This window comes from Mobula birostris, chromosome 6, assembly GCF_030028105.1.
Source record: "Mobula birostris isolate sMobBir1 chromosome 6, sMobBir1.hap1, whole genome shotgun sequence".
In the NCBI taxonomy this organism is placed as follows: domain Eukaryota; kingdom Metazoa; phylum Chordata; class Chondrichthyes; order Myliobatiformes; family Myliobatidae; genus Mobula; species Mobula birostris.
The window spans coordinates 172,538,907-172,564,181 of NC_092375.1; the positions used below are offsets into that span (position 1 = coordinate 172,538,907).

General features: G+C 41.3%; 1 pseudogene; it reads right to left on the reverse strand.

Moving 5' to 3' along the window:
• LOC140198765 (piggyBac transposable element-derived protein 4-like) overlaps window positions 1–25,275 on the reverse strand; it is a 29,811-nt pseudogene that overhangs the window by 3,598 nt on the left and 938 nt on the right.

Below are 25,275 nucleotides of genomic sequence, written 5' to 3' on the forward strand. Positions count from 1 at the left end.
CAATGTATTGTGAGCCCTGAAATCTTTGCGGAATTTTCTACAAAGTGTTTTATGTGGGTTATATGTGCTTTCTGTCTTATGATAATAAATTGGGCTTAAGTTCCTTTCTTGTATTTGTACACCTATTACCGCATCACTTGGACACTCACAAATTGAGTCTTTTGGGTTTGACCAATCCAGCCCATTACAAATCTGGAGCAACCATCTATGGGAATATTATCCTAACCCACTGTTTCTTTGTGTCTTGAACTATTTATTTTTGATTTGAAGAAGATAATTTTGGATTGTTACAAAAGATAACAGAGAAAAGATAACCGGTGGATCATAAGACCTCCTGAGTCCCTTTTGATCACATGTGATCTCACTCTAATGCTATTTCTAGCCCATTCCCATCACCATCAAATACTGTTTAAGTCTAAAGGTTTACTGATATCAAAGATAATTGATGACTGATCACCTGTTGGCCTCAGAAAACAGCATTATTTAAGAGCCTAAGAACAATTTGAGCTACTTATAGTTGCAAAACATTCAGAGTTTGCTTAGTAAATTCCCACTTTCTGATACCTGCAGCACATGCGGTTTTCTGACTGTGTCAAAGATCAGTAATTGAATCCAAGGTCCCTATGGCAAAGGGAAGCCAGAACAAATAGCTTGTGCCATTGAATTTCACACCATCTAAATTTCCATCTTTTACAGCCTGAAATTAGGAATTTACTTATACCGGTTCATGCAATGAGTTTGGTTGAATATTGCACAGAGAATACTCATATGTCAAACAAATCTTACTCGTCATCAGATCAGTAACCAAGTATAACTTACACTGGATGTAATGAGAATTTGTAAAGGTCTAAGACTTTGGATACACTTAAACATTACAGTGGGGAGAAAGGCAATTTGCTGCTGGATATCTGTGGTATTAGAAAGCTTGTATGGATAGCCAAGAATCAACCTTCCTCAGTTACCATTTCAGTGTGCTTGAAACCATGAAATGCTTAGTGATTTCTCTCCTAATTACATGAGGCGATTGAGCTTTGGCCACTTTTATAAGATTCCTACTGCTATACTGTCAGTGCGTGGGAACAAAAAATCTATCACCCATTACTCTATCAACAGAGCTAAAGTCTAGAAACATCTTGACAAAATTAACTTAAAGCTGATGATAATCATTGTAGCTCATTTCAGTCACTTGATAGAAGAAAATCATAGTTATTTAAATATACAGTGTTTGCAACAATATGCCAATATATTCAGTTAACCTCAGTAGCTGTAAATAAAGTTGGCAATCTTTCATCATGAAGAAAAGTTACTTCTAATAATTTTAAGAAGCTAATGAATTGAATGAAGGGGATCCTTCAGGATGGTAAGTAACTTCATTTGCATTTCAAATTCCGTACAAGATTAGTTGTAGTTTTACAATAGTGTGAAAAATAAAATGCAGTTATCAGTAGGAAATCTGTCCTTTGCCCAGGTTGCCGGATAAGAACTGAGAAAAGAAATGCAATAAGGTTATCGCAGGCATGACCAGCATTTCCTGTCCTTCCCTATTTGCCTTTGAAAAGATAATGAGGCACTACCACCTTGAATTTCCCTCAACCCTTGTGCTGTTTCAAAATGTTAAAGTCCTAATGTCCCTGAATTTAGACAGTGTCAGTATATTGCATCAACAAAGCACCAGTATACTGCCAAACCAGCATATTGTGTGGCTTTCCTGGGAACTTGTAGACCACTGTGTATTTTGTTGACACTGTATGCTGCCTTCCTGGTGGGCTGTGTGAAAGCCTGTGGTGATAAGTAGGTAGCAACCAAGTAGGTTACTGAGTCCTGACGAAGGGTTTCGACCCGAAACATCAACTATACTTTTTTCCATAGATGTTCCCTGACCTGCTGAGTTCCTCCAGCATGTTGTGTGTGTTGCTCGGATATCCAGCATCTGCAGATTTTCTCTTGTTTGTGGGTTACTTTGTTTTCAGTGATTTGGAGCTCATTGAGTGGAACTTGACTCAGCCAGTCAAACAGTCCTGTTTATTTTTACATGTTGTTGGGAAGTTTTCAAGTGAATCGTTTGCTGCAGGATCCCCAGCCACTAACATCCTCTTGAAGTCACAACTTATGTGGCTGTTCGAGTTGGGTTTCTGGATAGGATGTTGATGGTGGAGTACTTGGTATTGGTAATTCACTTGAATTTCGGGTAGGTGGTCAGATTCTGCCCTGTTGGAGGATATCATGTCTGGCATAAATGCTAATCCTCACTTGAGCCCATGTCTGAATGTTTTCTGGGTCTTCTGCAGGTAGCCCTAGACTGTTTTCATTGTCTGATTGTGAATGGAAATGAAGGCTATGCTATTGTCTTGCCTATCAATGCTGTAATGGAGAGAGGATATTCTGAATGTTCAAGTGAACTTTCTCAATTTGTATATTTCTGGATCACACTGAATTCCTGGACTTGTTCAGGGAGATGAAGCAAGCCAAGTAGAACATGTATAACAGGGCAACATCCAGAAAACAGCAAGCATAAAATTTTGAATTACTTTGGGAAAAATATATAGACCACTTGAAGATCAAAGCAGTCATGAATGAAGAGTGAATTTCAATTGGGATGAGAGCTGAGCTGACCTGACCTGGATAAATTGAGATTGTAGAATTCCCATGACGTCAAGGAGGAAAGAAGGTATAGTCATAGCTGTATGATCCGCATTCAGAGGAAAATAGAACTAGCAAAAACACAACTAGCTGATGCTAGGTTGTAATGCAAGTGAGAACTAGACTGATTACAGGAAGTTGAGAGGAGAAGTTAAAAAGGGCAAGAGAGGCTGAGAAAGTGCATGAGAAAAGACAGGCAGCAAGCATAGAAGGGAGTCAAAATCTATTTCAAAGGCAAATGTACGTAAAGAAGGGTTTTAAGAGGAAAAGTAGAGCAAAAAGAAAACAAAAAAAGTAATCTATTTGTGGAGGAAAAGAGGATATCAGTTCAAGGGAGAGGTACTGCTGGTATCACAACAGCAGAAGATGATGTTGTGTTTCTGGGTAGGGATAAAATTGATTGACTGCTAGTTACTAAAGGAAGAGGACATTACAGAGCCACTGGCCATGACATTCCAATCCAAGCCTCTATAGATTCAAAGGTAGTGCCCGATGATCATAAAATGGTAACGTCTTTCAAAAGATGCTGTAGAAATAAATTTTGGTAGTGAAGGAAGTTCCAAAATCAGTAATCACAACTACCAGTCGCTTGGGCATGCACTTTTGCAGAAAGGATAAATGTGTAGACTATTTTCTAAAAGGGGAGAGAATTTAGAAACTGGAATTGCAAAGAGACTTGGAAGACCTGGTTCAGGGTTAGTAAATGAAGAAACAGTTTCATATTTCTGGAACTTACATGTAAATGCTAACTGAATTCCACTGAGCTGGAAATGGTTGTTCAATCTTTTCATGAGTGATTGTAGACGGTGCTTTTCATTTTTTATACAATATTTTAAATATTTAATAAATGTCCTCAGTTGCAAAATGTGATCATCAGTGAGGGTATGGAAGCAAACAGACAACTCATAAAGGTACTGTGTGAACGTATGTGTAGATGTAGAAATGACACCCTGAATCTGCTTCATACTGGATCATCGTCCTTGAATACTTAACAGAAGTAAATGGATGCTCTTCACAAACATTTAACTTGGCCTGTTGAAATGGATGCATTTTGTCTTTGTGTCCTCTACATTTATGAACGGTGTTACAATGCACTATATAAATTGTGAAATTTACCTTTTAAGTGATTTTTATGTCTTTTGAAAATAACAGTAGATACAGAAGTATTGGATATATCTCCTGGAACCTAAATTAAGGTTGCATCTCTAGAGAATTACATAACACAGGATGTGAATTCTGTAACGTGGGCGCCACCTGTTGGTGATGGATTGATTACACACAGCCACAATTCCACAACATTAAATGAACTTATGAATGTTATTAACAGTATCTCATTTCTATTGCTAGCTTAACCTACTTACTATTTTTATGGGATGAAATTTTACCATGATGTAAAAGTTGCCACAATGTATTCATACATAATGGTCTTTAGAACCTGTAATAAAAGTAAGCCCTGGTTTGCCCTAGTTACAGAATATAAGGATTTCTTTTTAATAATTTACATATTTATTAAATAAATACTGACATGACATGGCATAGCACATGACATCTGCTACAACATATGAAATTAAAAGTAAAGATAGAGAACAAGAGGTTTGAGGATCTTATTTTTAGTAAGATTTGGTCACCTACCTGAAAGTTCAAAGTAAAATTTATTATCACAGTACATACATGTTACCACATACAACCCTGAGATTCTTTTTCTGCAGGCATACTTGGAAAATCTATAGAACAGTAACTTTAAGTTGTAAACATCAGGAACTGTAAACTGTAAACAAACTGTGGAAATGCAGATATAAATAAATAGCAATAAATAACAAGCATGAAATAACAATATAACAGAGTATTTAAATGAGCATAGCTATCCCCTTTTGTTCAAGAGCCTGATGGTTGAGGGGAAGTAACTGTTTTTGAACCTGGTGGTGTGAGTCCTGAGGCTCTTGTACCTTCTACTTGATGGCAGCAGCAAGAAAAGGGCATGGCCTGGGTAGTGAAGATCTTTGATGATGGATGCTGCTTTTCTACGGCAGTGTTTCATGTAGATGTGCTCAATGATTGGGCGGGTTTTACCTGTGATGTACTGGGCCGAATTCATTCGTAGGATTTTCCACTCAAAGACATTGGTGTTCCCATACCAGGCCGTAATGCAGCCAGTCAGCACACTTTCCACCACACATCTATAGAATTTGCCAAGGTTTTCGATGAGATGCCAAACCTTCGCAGACCATTGAGGAAGCAGAGGCGCAGTGTGCTTTCTTCACAGTAATATTTACATGATAGGATCAGGACAGGTCCTCTGAGATAGTGACACCCAGGAATTTAAAGCTACTGATCCTTTCCACCTCTGATCCTCCATGATCCTCATGCCTCATGTACCTCAGGTTTCCCTCTCCTGGAGTCTAAAATCAGTTCCTTGGTCTTATTGACATTGAATGAGAGGCTGGTGTTATTGCATCACTCAGCCAAGTTTTTAATCTCTCTCCCTACAGGAAAGATGTAAAAAAGACTGAAAGAGTTCAGAGAAAATTTACAGGATGTTGTTGGGACTGGAGGACATGACTATGAGAATCGGTTAGCATTTTTTCCACGGAACGTAAAAGATTAAGGGGGAGATATGATAGAAATATACAAAAGGATGAGGGGTATAGATAGGGTAAATACAAGCAGGCTTTTTCCACTGAGGTTGAGTGGGAGTATAACTAGAGGTCATGGGTTTAAGGGTGAAAGGTGAAAAGTTTAACCCTTACATACTGTTCATATTCTATGCCTTCACAGTATGGTCCAGGTCAATTTTGACCCGGCCCAAGAATCCCTCATAACAAGTGTCTATACCAAATTTTCAACCACAGATCTATTTAGAATGTATAAATAGCCTATCTGACATTCATAAATTGGTGATTAATCCTTAATATTTCAGGGAGCAGGGAGAATGTATTTTTTAGGTTGTACACCACTCGTTTATGGAAAAAAAACATCTACTATCACACAATATCATGTCCTATTTTACCTAAGGCATGAAAACATAACAGCCATAATGATTTAAATATATTTTATTGAAACTGAAAATGGCAAGAACATACTGGAACAAACAAAACAAAAAAATAATTGCTATTTGCAAACTAGTCTTCGCATTCAAATCAAAGTTGCTGGTGAACGCAGCAGGCCAGGCAGCATCTCTAGGAAGAGGTACAGTTGATGTTTCAGGCCGAGACCCTTCGTCAGGACTAACTGAAGGAAGAGCTAGTGATGCTGCCTGGCCTGCTGCGTTCACCAGCAACTTTGATGTGTGTTGCTTGAATTTCCAGCATCTGCAGATTTCCTCGTGTTTTCGCATTCAAGGCAGTGGTAGGAAACCTTGCGTGTGTGGCGCTTGCATATGTGTTTCCCACACTTGCAGCAAGTTGTCTCAGTTTTGGAGTCCTCTTTTGCAGAGCATAAGTTGCATCTTCTTCTCTTCCATCCCCTTGTGTTGGCTTCTCGTGGGACTTGTTGTTGATGAGGGCCAGGTTCGGATCGCTGCACTGCCCTTACCAGTGCTGCTGAGGCTGCCGTGCGGGAAAGTGGTTTCGCCCTTGCATAAAAGGAATCAGAAGGGCCTTTCCAGCTCCTCCAAAATGAACCTCCTCCAGTTCCCCTTGCTTGCCCTCCAGGTAGGGTTCAGCTCACTCCATACGACAAAGGCATTGTTAGTCGATATATCAATGATGTTATGGAATACAGCAAGAGGCCAGCGAGCTGGTCTCCTCTTGCAGCTGTGTGTGCCTATGACTTTGTCAAGGTTGTCAACCCCCCCCGCCCTTTGTTGGCATTGTAGTCCAGGATGATGGCTTGTTTTCTGTTCCCCGATCGTTGACCTCTGCAGCCTTATGTAAAGTGCTCATGAGGATCACATTCTTGTTCTTTTTGCATATATGAGACAACTGTGGTGTCATGGATGAAAGCAAACTTAGAAGGCAAGACGTCTCTTACCCCTTCTTTCAGTCAGAGCGGGTGGCATCTCAGGCTTGTTCCGCCTCACAGTGCCCACCATGGTGATGTTCTTCTTCAGGAGCGCCTGACCAAGCTCTTGAGATGTGAAGAAGTTGTCACAGGTCACGTTGTGTCCTCTTAGCCCTTCTGTCATCTCTAACACTGTTTTCTCTCCAGGGCTCCCCCAGCTGGCTTCCCAGTATATACTTGCAAATTCCAAGCATAACTGGAACGTGTATCACAGGCTGCCCATAATTTTATTCCATGTTGTCCTGGCTTGCTAGGCATGTGCTGGAGGAAAGGACAGTGACCTGAAAAACACAAAAAGGGGAAACATCATTTGATTACAACCAATAGCATGTGTATATTGAAGCAGTGATTAGCTAGTTTAACAATAAAAGGACAGGCATTTATTACCTTTGAATGGAACCAGTCTTTCATCCACTGTGACCCTCAGGACCAGGGTTGTACATGAGAGGCGGCCGTTTCACCCATCTTGACCCAGACATCCCTGATTGCTGCCAGTTTGTCAAAGACACACCGCGCAGATCTTGTCTCACGGTTGTCAAATCTGAGCACCGCCAATCTGGTACGGAAAATTTCCAGGAACATGGTGGCACGAAAAAATTGGTCTTCCCGGCTCAGCATTCCAAAGACTAGAAGCAGCCTCAGCTCCGGACCTATACACACCGGCCTGTATTAGAAGCCCCATGTAGGCATGTAGGTCAGTCACATCCATGGTCTTCCATTTTTGACCCTAAAACTACCATTTTCCTTGATTTGACCCACACTGGTGGATACGTTCCACATTTATTCCATTTCTATTGTTCCAGGTCAGCATCAATGTACAAAAATTTGTAGCACCTGTACAAAAGTATAAAATTTAATTTTTTTCATTTTTGTGTAATTTGGGTCACTTTAGGAAAAGTCATCAAATTTCAGCTTTAAAAAAAATGGCTTTTAGGGTGTTTTTACTGCTGTCAAATGTCAAAATAGGTCAAATTTGACCCGAACAGTATGTAAGGGTTAAGAGGAACATGAGGGGAAACTTCTTCACTCAGAGGGTCATGAGAGTGTGGTACGAACTGCCAGCGCAAGTTGTGCATGCGAGCTCAACTTCAACATTTAAGCAAAGTTTGGATAGGTACATGGATAGTAGGTGTAGAGGGCTATGGTCTGGGAGCAGGTCAATGGGTCTAGGTCGTTTAAATGGTTAAGCATGGACTAGATGGGCTGAAGGGCCTGTGTCTGTGCTGTACTTTTTTATGACTCTTTGCCTGGCTTAGCTGGTGGCTTTAAACCACAGATCGTGAGGCAATAATTGGAGTTTACAGATTTCACAAAAACAAGCTTTTGTGATTAAAGTGGAATGTTTTGTAAAGATTTTAGTGCTGCAGTCCCTCACAATTTCATAGCTCAAAATCTTGCGTAGTATTTCAGTTCCAGAAATATTTTACATTTCCAATGTGTTGCTCAATTATACCAATGGCATAAAGAAGACTAGCTGGCCACATATATTGCTGCTCTTCTCAGCATACTGAAAAAATGCTGATCTACTGCTCCACATCTCTGTAGATGTGTACAAAATCAGTCAATTAATCATTGAATCATAAACATTCAATACAGCAACATTTGGTGTATTAGCTTATGTGTGCACCATGAAGGAAAGTCCTTATTTAATTTAAAATGTATACCAATAATATTTAACATGAAAACTTGAGAAGTATTCTATTATACATTTGCTCGCACATCATTCCATCCCTAGAAATCCTTTTTATTTCAATAAAACAAAACAAATTCACACTTTTCCCTTTCTTCCAGTAATTCCAATATTGCGATATGTTCTAGGCTCCAATTCCATTGAATTTATATTCCCTCTTCACTAAACCCATCTATCAAATAATTTTCATTTATTTAGTGAGTAAAATATCCATAACATTTTAAGTGCATCCTGCTTGATCTATTTAACTTTATATGTTCCAGAGAAAAGAGGGCATTCTTTTTCTTGTTTTCTCCTTATAACTAAATGGTTCTATACCTGTTACCTTAGTAAATATTTGTGGGATATTAAGCGAGTGAATAGAGAGAGAGTTTGTTTAACTGGACGCAGCAGAGATGAAGTGACATGTGCCAAGCTCCAGGTAGGTGCAATACAAGTTTGAAATCCTAGGGTCATACCCAGCAGAATGAGACACTGAGCTGCTAGGTGGAGGAGTGTAGGTGTGAATGCAGTTACTGCATTACCCTTCTTGCTGCTACTCTTTTGACTGATCAGAGCTGATGGTTTTGGGGAGAGTATCCATTTCTAAAGAAATGTTACGTTAGTGGCATTCAGATATATATGCTGTTTGTATTGTCCTTATCAATGTTGTTAAAATATACTTTAAGACTATAGTTGCACTGAATTTGCAAAGCAGGTGACTCTTGGATTACTAATTTAAGTTGTAGTAAAGGCCTTGCTGTGCATATTATTATTCTTGAGAAAAAAAAATGTCACAGTTATGATTGTATGTAAATCAGTGGCTTTGGTCATGAAGTACATTGGGATACACAAGACAGGATGGAAAGCAGGCAAATACCTTTTTTTTCAAATGCTAAGAGCTCAGAGGGGCTACTTTCTTCACTGTCAGTACACAAACAGCATGTTATACTAAAACCGTATAACATCACAGACAGAGTCCTTTACACCACACTGTTGGAAGGATATAAAAGCATTAGAAAAGGTGCAGAGGTAATTTGATGTTGACAGGACTAGAGAATTATTGTTAATGGAAGAGAGCAACTACACTGAGGTTATTGTGGTTAAAGCGACAGAGATTGAGGGTGGGGGGTGGTAATTTAATACCCACATAAAATTGCGAGGCAAATATGGGACAACAAGAAGGAAATGCTTTCCTCAGCATGTGCAGTTATATTAATTGATAGGAACATTAGAAACTGAATAGAAAAAAAAATTTGTCTTTGTGTGTCACAAATCTGAAATTAAATGCTTAAAAGGTTGGTGGAGGCAGAAAGTCTTGCCACATTTTTTAGTACCCAGGTGAGGACTTCCTAGTCTATTTCCTCAACTGTGGGCCAGGAGCTGAGATGTGGAATTTATTTAAATGGTCAGTTTTGAGAGGCATGTTGGTAAGGGGCCCCTAGTGGCATCCTGTGCCATGAATTGCTATAGATTTTTGACTGATAAAGCATTTGCTTTTTCATCTTTAATATACAGGTGAAGATTAGTTTTATTTGTCGCATGTACATCAAAACAGACAGTGAAATGCAATCATTTTGCATCAACAAGCAATACAGGCAGTGGATTGTGCTGGGCAGCCCGTCAGTATTGCCAACCTCTCAGTGCCAACAGAGCATGCCCACAACTCACTAACCCTCCTGTACATCTTTGGAATGTGGAAGGGAATCCCACAGTCACCGGAAGAACAGACAGTAATTGAATGCCAGTCGGCAATGGCTGGTACTATTGCGCTAACTGTGCTGCCCCTACTCTGTATAAATATGTGGAACCATAAAAGGAATAGATACTTGTGAAGTCATTATTCTTTCAGATCAGTCCCACCCTAAACATTCTGTGAAACAAACATGAAATATTGCAAATACTGGAAATCCAAAAACAAAGAAAAGCGCCAGAGGTACTCGGCCAGTTAGGCAGCCGTGAGAGGAAAAAAGTTTAGTTTTTTGCTCCACAACGTTTCTGTTTCTCAGGAAAACTTGGAACTTGCCAAGAGTAATAATATTCTGTGACTTTGTTTTAACATTTTCACAAATGACCTGACTTGGTCCAACCAAGCAGAGTCCACTGCCAAGAAGGCCCACCAGCACCTTTACTTCCTGAAAAAGCTAAAGAAATTTGGCCTGTCCCCTAAAACCCTCACTAATTTTTCTAGATGCACCGTAGAAAGCATTCTTCTAGGGTGCATCACAACCTGGTATGGAAGTTGTCCTGTCCAAGACCGGAAGAAGCTGCAAAAGATCGTGAACACGGCGCAGCACATCACACAAACCAATCTTCCGTCCGTGGACTCACTTTACACCGCACGCTGTCGGAGCAGTGCTACCAGGATAATCAAGGACACGACCCACCCAGCCAACACAACTTTTCGTCCCTCTTCCCTCCGGGAGAAGGCTCAGGAGCTTGAAGACTCGTACGGCCAGATTTGGGAACAGCCTCTTTCCAACTGTGATAAGACTGCTGAACGGATCCTAACCCAGATACCCTCCAAATATCCGGACCTGCCTCTCAGTTGTTTTGCACTACCTTACTTTCCATTTTTCTATTTTCTATTTATGATTTATAATTTAAATTTTTAATATTTACTAATTTTACTATTTGTAACATTTTTAATATTTGTAATCCAGGAAGTGGGAAGTGCAGAATCAAATATCGCTGTGATGTTTGTATATTCTAGTATCAATTGTTTGACGACAATGAAGTATAAAGTATATCCATTAAAATGTTTGCTTATGTATTCACACCATAATTCTCGGAGGTTGAAACATTACTCATAAATGCTAACTGCCAAAATGTGCAGTGTTCAAATTACTTGCTGTGTTTGGTTATGACCTGTGTCATAATATATTAAGCATGCTGATATGAGGAAGTAATAGAAATTGTAACAACAAATGTGGTCTTGCATCAGTGGTAGAAAACTGAGATCTGCAAGATTTCAGGTGTCAGGTGTATTTGAAATACCCAGGTACCAGTTTTAGTGATAGTCATATTCAAAGCACATCGCTCTCGTTACCTAAACCCAAGAGACTCTACAGATGCTGGAAATCCAGAGCAACGCACACAAAATGACAGAGGAATCCAGCAAGTTAGACAGAATCTATGGAAATGAATAAACAGTTGATGTTTGGGGCTGAGACACTTCATCAGCACTCTGATCAGTCCTGTTGAAGGGACTTGGCCCAAAATGTTGACTGTTTATACCTCTCCATCGATGCTGCCTGACCTGCTAAGTTCATCCAGGATTGTTCCTCTACCAGTGTGTTGCTCTGATTTCTTGACATGTTTCATAAAAACTTGCCATTTTACGTTTTAAGCAATTATCAAATAATTTGGTGTGTGAGAATAATAGTTTCATATTATCGATGCACAGTATGTATAGAAAATATAAGAAACAGCGTTCTTCTGCACTGTTTCCAAAACCGAAGAACAGAGCTTCATCAGCTTGAAAGATAAAAAAAAAATTAGTTATATATAGGCAATATTTCTGCCATTGAACTGAAAGGTAAAAGTGAATGAGGCTGATTATTGAGTCCATTACAAAGAGTTTACAGTAGTAACTGCTGAAATTGAGATGAGATATTAAACCAGGATCATACAAAAATAGCAATTTATCTGTTCACTACTGTATATTCTTTTGTAGGATCTTGAGATGTATTAATTCACATATTTCTTTTACAACTAACTACATTATTCAACTTTGATATGTTTCACAAGAGATAATGAAAATACAAGTTGATTTGACTTTTGCTGAGGCAGAAGCATATATAATGCACACTTTTTCAAATGTCTCAGTTATTTATGTAAGTTAGCTATATGGATTGTTACAATGCATAGTTTTAGGACAAGCTCCTGGGATCACACTTAGAATATATTTTTTTAAGGTTGTGGAGAAGAAAATGAATGAGTAAAATGAACTGAGTTTTAATCAGGTGAAGAGGAGACATTTTGAAACTCAGGCCAACATGTGAACTGGGCACAATTTTGTTTAACAATTCCATGTGGTGGGATAAAACCAACTATATCATTCAAGATCCTGGTCAAGCAAAGCTGGTACTTGGAAAAGTTGTGCTACAGGGAAAAATAGTTTAAGAACTCAAAGACCTGTTTCAATTGGTTTCAATAGACACATTTAATGTCAGAGAAATGTATACAATATACACCCTGAGATTCTTTTTCTTCAATCTATGTTGAATGAATGTAGGATTCAATTATCTCCATTTGCCCAGTTTTGGCCAACTCTGTACATTGTTGGAGACTCCAAATATCCTCCCTGCACCTCACCATCCCACCAATTTTCATGTAATCAGCAAACCTGGATACCTTACACTAGGCTACCAGGAACCCTGTCATAAATCTAGGATTACTATGATTAAACGCAACAAAAATATATAACTATATTCTCATCTTGGGTTGTATCTTTGAGTGCTTTGGTTATCCTCACTCCACCCCACTTTCCTCAGATCTTTTACGATTAAGGAAATTCATTACTGAATATACAGACTTTCAATTTCCCATCCTTCTCAGATTAAATTTATCACTTTTGTCAATGCTGATAATTTTGCAAATAAGTTTCTAATTTAGTTCTGTCTGTGCTTGACATGGTTTTATTACATAGACCAAAAATAATGACGAGCGTCTCCAGCTATTAATGATAAATGCTGTAAAAAGTGCTATTGTAAAGGTAAAAACATCTTTCACCCCAGAATGTGATCACTGAATTTGCCCCAGCCAATACCACACTCTCATTGTATCAATTTGTAGCTCCCTTCTTATTGGCAGAGTTCCAGAAACATGGCATGCTCTCATTGGCTGAGAGAACATGAAGATGTTCATTGTGTTGAATTAGCGACTTAATCTGACCAAGCAGCTGCTGAGCTGGTAAAGTGTGATGACTTTGTTTTGAATTGAGTTCTCCGGCCGCAGGGAGAGAAGGTGGGGAAGAATTTAGACATTTCATGTAGCATTGATTATTTATAGAAGAAAATGAGGGTTCTGTGTAAACTATTTAAATACATTAATGTGCTCACTTCACATATTGCTGTCTAAGCAACAGAAGAAAGCAGACCTTCATCATTGTGAAGGTGTTTCTGACATCCAAGCCTCTCTGTTACCACCTGTTTGGTAGACCTTCAGTCTTCTACGGGCAAGCCAATTCTGAATCCGAGCAACCAAGTCACCGTGGATCCCATGCCCCTTTATCTTCTGCATGAGACTACCATGAGGGACATTGTCAAACTCAGCCATTGCATTTGAGGTTCAGTTAGTTATTGAGGTAGAATAGACTCCCAAGTTCTCCAATACACACCTGTCAGAGCACTCCTTGTTCCTACTGGTGTATCCTCTTATCCATTCATCCAGAACAGCGAGACCTTCCCACCGGTTGGTGACCAGGTCACTCCCATTCCTTGAACTCCAGTAGGATTTCACTGGAGTCGGTGGAAGGGTGGACTTAGGCCAGGGAGTATAGACAACTTGAGATTTGTCTAACAGAGGTTGTTGAAGGTATCTGAATCTCAGCAGTTTGAAACTTAGCCCATGGACTCAATGCCTCACAGATCCATCGAGAGACTCTCCCTTTGTCAACCAGCAGTCTTTTTGATATCAGTGCTGGAACCACCCTGACCTATTGCCCTGAGGGGCCCTGAGCACTGTGTTTCCAAAATAGAGCAGATTGTCGCCCATCTGAGGACTGCAGTTGTATTACAGATCATCTGCAGATACGGGCAGAGAAATGGCAGATGGCAGTTTAACCCGGCTAAATATGAAGTGTTGCACCTGTGTATGGCACATGGAAAGAGACAGCTCACTGTTAGGGGCAAGAACCTTAGCAGTGTTGAGGGCAGAGGGACCTGGTGGTCCAAGTTCAGAAGCTTCCGGAAAGTGGTTACATAGGTTGATAGGGTGGTTAAGAAGGGTATTCTTGCCTTTGTTAGTTGAGGCACTGAGTTCAGACATCAGGAAGATATGTTGCAGCTTTATAAAACTCTGGTAAGGCCATGTCTGGAGTATTGCAGAGAGTTCTGGGTGCTCCATTATCGAGGCTTTGGAGAGGGAGCAGCTGAGGCTGAGGAGAGATCTGTTAGAGGGTCATATGATTATGAGAAGCATCGACAGATTAGAGAGACAGTACCTTTTTCCCAGGGTTGAAATGTCTAATACCAGAGGTCTTGCATTTAAAGTGAGAGGGGATAAGTTCAAGGGAGATGCAAGGAGCAAGTTTCTTACTGAGCGGTAGGTGCCCGGAATGTCCTGCTGGGGTGGTGGTAGAGGGAGATACTCCAGGGACTTTTAAGAGATGGTTAGGTAGGCACATGGATGTGAGTGAAAAGGCAGGATGTGGACGTGTGTAGGCAGAAGAGATTAGTTTAGTTAGCCATTTGATAACTAATTTAATTGGTTTGGCACAACGTGTGGGCTGAAGGGCTTGTTTCTGTGCTGTACTCTTCTGTGTTCTATGTGACGTGTTGCATTTTTCACTGAAGAGCATAGATTTGTTAAATGGTGAGAGATCAGGTGGTATTGATGTGCAAAGGCCCAGTTGCTTATGAAGGTGCAACAGACAATGAGGAAGCCAAACATTATGTTAATGTTTATGACCAGAGGATTTGACTACAGGAGGAGGAAAATATTACCGCAGTGCAGAGGCTTTTAGACTCTGCCTGGAATATCGTGGACAGCGTTGACCTTGCATAAGGACTGGTCTGTTTGCCATAGAGAAAGTGCAAGAAGATTCAGTAGACTGTTTCCAGGGATGGCAGATCTGCCTTATAAGGAGAGGTGGAGTAGACTAAACCTGTATTCCTGGAGTTCAGAAGAACATGAGAGATTGCACTGAAATACACAAAATTATTACAAGGCTCTGTTACGTACCCCGTAACTGGGTTGCCAAACCAGCAGAAATGGATCACTCAGTTGGAGTCTGGATTACTAGAACTAAGAAAGTTTTATTAAAGAAACAAGCAACACAGTAATCAAAAGGATAAAAAATGCAACAGTTCAGCAATGATAAACACACATGTGCACAGAATTAAGATAACAGGATCAATCAAGCTCTATCATTGTTTAGGGGTAAATAACCAATTTCATAGTGACACAAAGTCCAGTTCAATTTAGTTCAGTTCACAGTAATCGTTGCCATGGCGATGGACAACGTGGGGGGAGGGAGAGAGAGAACGAGAACGACTGATCAGTCAGAACGGCTTCCACTCACAGACCGGCAATATTGCTCACAAGCAGCTTTCAGGCGAGTCCTTTGTGATGTCACCTGGGGTCACCGACTGTGACCCCTCCTCCAGATGCGGTCGATCCTCTGCAGTGAACCCAGCACCCAAGCGAGGGTGGACACACACCGAGTTCCCGCTGATCGTACCTTTCCACCCTGTGCGTTTATGGCCCGGTACTTCCCACCGACTTGTGAGAGGCGCACCGCTTCCAGGGTCTCGTTACCTCGGGTGTCGTGTGTGTGCCCTGCCTTAGCGAACCTGTCCCTTTTTTATCCCCCTGCTGGGGTATTGCCTGTCCATCACTTCAAACAGTTCAGGGTTCAAAGGGGGAGCCGCTCTAGACAGCTCTCTCTCCCGTCCCTTCATTACACATCTCCAGATCGCCTGTCCATCACTTAAAACAGTTCAGGGTTCAAAGGGGGAGCCGATCTTGACAATACCCAGACTGATGGCTCCTTCATTAACATCTCCAAATGCTGCTCATTGTGTTCCTTATCTCTCCTTCCCCCTGGGGACAGGTGGCAGACCAACTGCTGATGCCACTTGTGCTAGCCCAGGCCAGCAAACTTCTTAATTTATGTGTATTCTCGTCACAGCTCTAACAGGGTGGGTAATTCCCCAAGACAAAGAGCTTGGAACCAGGGATGAGAGTTTCCTTGAGGTAAAGTTTTGGACAGAGATGAGATTTTGTTTCAGGCATAGGGTGGCGAATGTCGAGAATTCTCTACTCTAGATGGCTGTTGAGGGTTAGTCATTGAGTTAGTTTGAAGCAGAGAACCATTAATTTTCAGACTTTAAAGGAATCTAAGTCTATGTGGGATTGCACAAAAATGGCATTTGGTTAGTAAAACAGCTGTGACTTGACAAATGGCAGAGCAGACTGAAAGAACTGGATGATATGTTCTTACTCCTGTTTTTATGTTCTTATAGCCCCCTCAGCTGAGAGAAATGTTGTTGTTTGCATCACTGGGCTCTCTGTAATTTTCTATTCCTCAATTCCTCAATAGAATGTAAATGACCTAACCATTCCAGTCCTGTCTTGGTGTTAAAATTTTCCAGTCCTGGTATTCTTGTTAGTCTTCTTCACACCTTCTTCAGTACAATTGCATCTTTCCTGTAATGCAGGATCACAACTGTTCACAAAAGTAAAGAAATGGGGCCTTTGCTCCATCACATCCTTTCTGTCCTTGTACATTACTCCCATTTTCCCGTACTCTCCATACCCTGTTTGCCTTGCCTATTTAAATACCTATGTCAATATCTCTGTGAGGGTTGTAATGATTCCACCATCTCCCCGGGCAATGACTTCTCGATATCAACCACTCTCTGTGTATAAAAAGGCTTCCCTTCAAATCCCTTTTAAAACTCCTTCTCACCTTAAACTTGTGTCCGCTTGTTCTGATACCCCTTCCATTTGAAAAGGATTTTGATTATCTGTCTATGAGTGTCTCTCATAATCTTATGTAGTTCCATCTGGTCACCCCTCAGCCTCTTTTTCTCCAAGGAAAACAAACACAGATTGTCCAATCTTCCCCATAACTGAGGTCCTCTAATCCTGGGACCATTGTAATCAATCAACTCTATTCTCTGTTCAGTTCAACCACATTTTTCCTATATATGGCAACCCAGAGCTACACACAATAGTCCCAGTGTGATCTAACCAGTGCCCTATAAAGTTGCAACAAACAAAATTCACTTCGCTGTTCTTATATTCTTTGCCTCAGCTGCTAAAGGAAATCATTTAATTTTCTTTTTTTAACCAGACCGACACAACTACCTTCTGCAGTCAAAAGCATTCTGCCCTGTGATCCACATGTCCAATGTCTGTACTGTCTGCTGACTTCATCCTGCCCAATAGATTGAATACTAAGTCTTTAATAAATATTACAGAAAGCAAGGGACTAAATTCTGAGCTTTGTTAATAACATCCTGTGGCACAAACACCTGTCAGTCATTACATGGAGTTCTAACCTCTGAGCTTGTTGAAGAAACCAGTTTTCTCCTCTCCCTTGGATACAGCACGTCCTTACTTTTTTGACCGGCCTGTCAAAAGTTTTGACTAAATCCACATGACTACATCAAATTAACAACCTCAATCAATCATCCTTGGTTTCCTTGTCTGGGGAGATCCCAGTGGATTGAAAACTGCAAATACAATCTATTACTGTTTAAGAAAGAGGGACACAGTGGGACACTGTAGGACAGTTAGGTTAATATCTATCATTGGGGAAGATGCTATAGTACATTACTGAAGATGCAATAGCAGGACAACAGAGCCTTACAAAAGGGAAATTGTTTGACAAGTTTGTTAGAGTTCTTTGAAAAAGTAACAAAAAGGATGCATGAAAGAAACATAGTGTATTTAGTTGGGGGGGGTCGGTGAACATTGGGTGTGGGTTTCACAATAAGGTGTCACAAAAAACAGCGTAAGATAAGAGAGTTTGGAGAAAATATCTTGACATGAATAGGAGACTGATAAAGTAACGAAAGATGGTGAGGGAAGATGGGTCCTAGATGGATTGGTGGAGGAATTCCACAGAGACCTTAACAATTTACAATCTATGTTGATGACTTTATAAAAGGAACCAAGTGGTCTATCAGATTTATTGAGTGCACAAACACAGCTGGGTTAACAAGTTGTGAGGAGACCACAGAGAGCCGGAGAGATTTAGTGAATGGGCAAGAAGCTGGTAGATGAAGTATGATGTGGGAAAGTGTGAGGTGTCCACGGGAAGGAAGAACAAAAAGCAAATTATTCCTTAAAGCAACACATACAGAACGCTGGAGGAACCGAGTAAATCAGGCAGCGTCTACAGAAATGACTGCACAGTTGACATTTTGGGCCGAGGCCCTTCTGCAGGACTGGAAGGGAAGGGGGAGGTTTCCTCCCAGTTGCAAAGGTGAGCTGGCTGGCAGGTTAATTAGTTGTTGTGGAGCTGTTAATTAGCTGTTGATGGGCTGTTTGGTAGGTTAATTAGCTGTTGTGGAGATACCCTGGTGTAGAATTGTGGCAGTAGAAACAAGGAGAATTGATACATGCATGAGAGAATATGTAACAGGAAAACAGGTGGAGGAATGGGATTGAGGAAATTGTCACAGTTGAGGTAGATTCAGTCAAATAGCCTTCCTCTGCAGTCATAAAGAAAAATGTGAAATGTGATCAGCATACCAATGCAGTGAGTAATGAGGAATGTTAATAGGATATTGTTGATTGTGAGGAGATGACAGAGAGGGGATAATAGAGATGTGGAGATAAAGATACTTAAAATAGGGAATAAAATAAGACATTAAAATAAGGAACTTCAGAGGGTGATGCTGAGACTGCACAACTTTTGATCCCCATATCTAAGACCGTTGTTGGACGCAGTACAGAAGAGGTTAGGTTAACAAGCCATCTTCTAATCCTGTTTATCTTTGCCGTCCTGTAGTTGAATTAAAATAGACCGATTTCAACCCATCCAGCTGAAAGGATTTATGTCCTAACTTCTGCCTATCCTTCCTCCCAATCTCTCTACATGCCAGTTCTACCTTTACACCAACTGTCCTAAATCTGACCTCTTAATCTGGTTCCCATCCCCCCAGAAACCTAGTTTAATCCCTCCCCAACATCTCGAGCAAGCCTATCTGCAAGGACATTGCTCCCCTCAAGTTCTGGTGTAACCTATCCTTTTTGTTCAGGTTATACCTTCCCCAAGAGAAATTCTAATGATCCACACATTTGAAACTCTGCCCCTGCATCATTTATTCAGCCACACATTCTTTTTCTTTTTCAATCTTTTTATTAGTTTCGTAAAGATAAACATAACATAGTATTGATACAAAATTATTGGGATTACATTCTTGTAATTAACATATTTAAATATAAACCCAGTTGACACACGGGTATTAAACTTCCCAATCGTACAGGATACAAATATAATATACAAAAAGAAACATGAAGAAGGAAAAAAAATATACCCCAAAAGAAAAACTAATCTAAACAAAGTTAACCAACTAAACTAAAGAAAGAAAGACATGGGCTGTTGTGAAACATAAAAAAAGAACCATTAGTGTCGTGGACTCCACTCCCCTCAACATATAGATTAGATTAGATTATGAGGACACTCAGTCCTCGTTTATTGTCATTTAGAAATGCATGCATTAAAAAATGATACAATGTTCCCTCAGAGTGATATCACAAAAAAAAAACAGGACAAACCAAAGACTAACACTGACAAGACCACATAATTACAACATATAGTCACAGCAGTGCAAAGAAATACCATAATTTGATGAAGAGCAGACCATGGGAACGGTAAAGAAAAGCCTCAAAGCTCCGATCGACTCCTGATAGTCCTCGATAGCAGGTGGCAGAAAGGAGAAACTCTCTCTGTCATAAACCTCCAGGCACCAACAACTGTCAATGCATTGGAAGCACCCGACCACAGCTGACTCTGAGTCCGTCTGAATTTCGAGCCTCTGACCAGCACTTCGACACCGAGCACCATTTTTGCCCACCACTTCGACCCTGTCCCGGCCGCTGAGCAACAAGCAAAGCCAAGGATTTGGGGCCTTCCCCTCCAGAGATTCTGGATCATACTGTAGCAGCGGCAGCAAAGCAGGCATTTCAGAAGTTTCTCCAGATGTTCCTCCGTTCTCTCACGTCTGTCTCCATCAGAATGGCGGGCAGTGACTAGTGGGGTACTGCAAGGCTCAGTGCTGGGACCCCAGTTGTTTACAATATATATTAATGACTTGGATGAGGGAATTAAATGCAGCATCTCCAAGTTTGCGGATGACACGAAGCTGGGTGGCAGTGTTAGCTGTGAGGAGGATGCTAAGAAGATGCAGGGTGACTTGGATAGGTTGGGTGAGTGGGCAAATTCATGGCAGATGCAATTTAATGTGGATAAATGTGAAGTTATCCACTTTGGTGGCAAAAATAGGAAAACAGATTATTATCTGAATGGTGGCCGATTAGGAAAAGGGGAGGTGCAACGAGACCTGGGTGTCATTATACACCAGTCATTGAAAGTGGGCATGCAGGTACAGCAGGCGGTGAAAAAGGTGAATGGTATGCTGGAATTTATAGCGAGAGGATTTGAGTACAGGAGCAGGGAGGTACTACTGCAGTTGTACAAGGCCTTGGTGAGACCACACCTGGAGTATTGTGTGCAGTTTTGGTCCCCTAATCTGAGGAAAGACATCCTTGCCATAGAGGGAGTACAAAGAAGGTTCACCAGATTGATTCCTGGGATGGCAGGACTTTCATATGAAGAAAGACTGAATGAACTGGGCTTGTACTCGTTGGAATTTAGAAGATTGAGGGGGGATCTGATTGAAAAGTATAAAATCCTAAAGGGATTGGACAGGCTAGATGCAGGAAGATTGTTCCCGATGTTGGGGAAGTCCAGAACGAGGGGTCACAGTTTGAGGATAGAGGGGCAGCCTTTTAGGACCGAGATTAGGAAAAACTTCTTCACTCAGAGAGTGGTGAATCTGTGGAATTCTCTGCCACAGGAAGCAGTTGAGGCCAGTTCATTGGCTATATTTAAGAGGGAGTTAGATATGGCCCTTGTGGCTACGGGGATCAGGGGATATGGAGGGAAGGCTGGTGCAGGGTTCTGAGTTGGATGATCAGCCATGATCATACTGAATGGCGGTGCAGGCTGAAAGGGCCGAATGACCTACGCCTGCACCTATTTTCTATGTTTCTATGTAAATCAGGATTGTGCACAGCACCCTACTTGACAGATTAGAGATATCATTCACCGGAGTGGCCACGCAAGCAGCGTCGTTTTCTTTTACTAAAAAGAAATAGAATAGGTTTGGAAAAGGTCAAATTACATCATATGGAAGTATTGAATAAATGGCCTCCAAGTCGTTTTGAATTTAATAGAGGGATCACAAATAACACTTCTAATTTTTTCTAAGTTTAAACGCAGCATAGTTTGAGAGAGGCAATGAAAGGTGGTGGGAGGATCAGCCACACATTCATCTGTCATATCACCCTACTCCTATCTTCACTGGTGTATGGCACAGGCAGCAATCCCCTGCTTAATACCTTTGAGTTCCTGCTTCATAGCATCCCACCTAGCTCACGATATGGCAGACCACAGTTCGTGCAGCTTCAGAGCTATGTGAGAGACATGGCTATAAGCAGCAATGAGGCCCCACAGGGGGCTCGATGGATTCCCTCCCTGTTTACCCTGTATACCTCGGATTTTGATACAACACTGAGTCATGTCATCTGCAGAAATTCTCTGATGACTCAGCATCAGTTGGGTGTATAAATGGAGGATGGGAGGATGAATATAGGGCCCTGGACTTTGGAATACAGGAGGACATAAGCCAGGAAGATGTGGAATCGATATGGGTAGAGCTGCGTAACACTAAGGGGCAGAAGACGCTGGTGGGAGTTGTGTACAGGCCACCTAACAGTAGTAGTGAGGTCGGCGATGGTATTAAACAGGAAATTAGAAATGTGTGCAATAAAGGAACAGCAGTTATAATGGGTGACTTCAATCTACGTGTAGATTGGGTGAACCAAATTGGTAAAGGTGCTGAGGAAGAGGATTTCTTGGAATGTATGCGGGATGGTTTTTTGAACCAACATGTCGAGGAACCAACTAGAGAGTAGGCTATTCTGGACTGGGTTTTGAGCAATAAGGAAGGGTTAATTAGCAATCTTATCGTGAGAGGCCCCTTGGGTAAGAGTGACCATAATATGGTGGAATTCATTAAGATGGAGAGTGACATAGTTAATTCAGAAACAAAGGTTCTGAACTTAAAGAAGGGTAACTTTGAAGGTATGAGACGTGAATTAGCTAAGATAGACTGGCAAATGACACTTAAAGGATTGACGGTGGATATGCAATGGCAAGCATTTAAAGGTTGCATGGATGAACTACAACAATTGTTCATCCCAGTTTGGCAAAAGAATAAATCAAGGAAGGTAGTGCACCCGTGGCTGACAAGAGAAATTAGGGATAGTATCAATTCCAAAGAAGAAGCATACAAATTAGCCAGAGAAAGTGGCTCACCTGAGGACTGGGAGAAATTCAGAGTTCAGCAGAGGAGGACAAAGGGCTTAATTAGGAAGGGGAAAAAAGATTATGAGAGAAAACTGGCAGGGAACATAAAAACTGACTGTAAAAGCTTTTATAGATATATAAAAAGGAAAAGACTGGTAAAGACAAATGTAGGTCCCCTACAGACAGAAACAGGTGAATTGATTATGGGGAGCAAGGACATGGCAGACCAATTGAATAATTACTTTGGTTCTGTCTTCACTAAGGAGGACATAAATAATCTTCCAGAAATAGTAGGGGACAGAGGGTCCAGTGAGATGGAGGAACTGAGTGAACTACATGTTACTAGGGAAGTGGTGTTAGGTAAATTGAAGGAATTGAAGGCAGATAAATCCCCAGGGCCAGATGGTCTGCATCCTAGAGTGCTTAAGGAAGTAGCCCAAGAAATAGTGGATGCATTAGTGATAATTTTTCAAAACTCGTTAGATTCTGGACTAGTTCCTGAGGATTGGAGGGTGGCTAATGTAACCCCACTTTTTAAAAAAGGAGGGAGAGAGAAACTGGGGAATTATAGACCGGTTAGCCTAACGTTGGTGGTGGAGAAACTGCTGGAGTCAGTTATCAAAGATGTGATAACAGCACATTTGGAAAGCGGTGAAATCATCGGACAAAGTCAGCATGGATTTGTGAAAGGAAAATCATGTCTGACCAATCTCATAGAATTTTTTGAGGATGTAACTAGTAGAGTGGATAGGGGAGAACCAGTGGATGTGGTATATTTGGATTTTCAGAAGGCTTTTGACAAGGTCCCACACAGGAGATTAGTGTGCAAACTTAAAGCACATGGTATTGGGGGTAAGGTATTGATGTGGATGGAGAATTGGTTAGCAGACAGGAAGCAAAGAGTGGGAATAAACGGGACCTTTTCAGAATGGCAGGCGGTGACTAGTGGAGTACCGCAAGGCTCAGTGCTGGGACCCCAGTTGTTTACAATATATATTAATGACTTGGATGAGGGAATTAAATGCAGCATCTCCAAGTTTGCGGATGACACGAAGCTGGGTGGCAGTGTTAGCTGTGAGGAGGATGCTAAGAGGATGCAGAGTGACTTGGATAGGTTGGTTGAGTGGGCAAATTCATGGCAGATGCAATTTAATGTGGATAAATGTGAAGTTATCCACTTTGGTGGCAAAAATAGGAAAACAGATTATTATCTGAATGGTGGCCGATTAGGAAAAGGGGAGGTGCAATGAGACCTGGGTGTCATTATACACCAGTCATTGAAAGTGGGCATGCAGGTACAGCAGGCGGTGAAAAAGGCGAATGGTATACTGGCACTTATAGCGAGAGGATTTGAGTACAGGAGCAGGGAGGTACTACTGCAGTTGTACAAGGCCTTGGTGAGACCAGACCTGGAGTATTGTGTGCAGTTTTGGTCCCCTAATCTGAGGAAAGACATCCTTGCCATAGAGGGAGTACAAAGAAGCTTCACCAGATTGATTCCTGGGATGGCAGGACTTTCATATGAAGAAAGACTGGATGAACTGGGCTTGTACTCGTTGGAATTTAGAAGATTGAGGGGGGATCTGATTGAAACGTATAAAATCCTAAAATGATTGGACAGGCTAGATGCAGGAAGATTGTTCCCGATGTTGGGGAAGTCCAGAACAAGGGGCCACAGTTTGAGGATAAAGGGGAAGCCTTTTAGGACCAAGATTAGGAAAAACTTCTTCACACAGAGAGTGGTGAATCTGTGGAATTCTCTGCCACAGGAAACAGTTGAGGCCAGTTCATTGGCTATATTTAAGAGGGAGTTAGATATGGCCCTTGTGGCTATGGGAATCGGGGGTATGGAGGGAAGGCTGGGGCGGGGTTCTGAGTTGGATGATCAGCCATGATCATAATAAATGGCGGTGTAGGCTCGAAGGGCCGAATGGCCTACTCCTGCACCTATTTTCTATGTTTCTATGTTTCTATGACCTTGTCAAATGGTGCAAGCTGAATCATCTGCAGCTCAGCATCAGTGAGACAAAGGTGATGGTGATGAACTTTAGGGAGACTAAGCCTGCACTGCTCCCTGTTGCTACTGATGATGAGGATGTGGATGTGGTGAGGACCTACAAGTATCTGGGGTGCACCTGGACGGCAGACTCGAGTGGACACCAACACAGAGGCTGTGTACAGGAAGGGCCAGAGACTGAAATCCTTCAGAGTATGCAGGCCTCTCCTTCACATGTTCTACCAGTCTGTTGTTGCCAAACTGGACAAACTGGAGGCTGTAATAGAACAAAGGACACCACAGAAAATACTAGCAGTTGTGGACAATGTTTTTCACCTTCTATATGCCACCTTGGCTGAACAGAGGAGCACTTTCAGTGATAGACTAAAACAACTGCGCTGCTTCAAAAACTGCTAGATGAGGTAATTCTTACCCTCGGCCATTAGGCTCTATAATGAGTCAACCTATAGCTGGGGAAGTGGTGAGCCCCTCATATTAGACTGTCTAAGGTAACTTATTTTTTATTCTTTCTTGCTTCTCTTCTAATATTTGCATATTTGTTTATCTGTGCACTTGTAATGCTACTGTGACAGTGCAATTTCCTTTTAGATCAACAAAGTATCTGTCTATCTATATTCAGTCTTCAGGACCTCCTTCCTTTTCCTACCTGTATGTCAAACCAAATGCACCACGACTTCT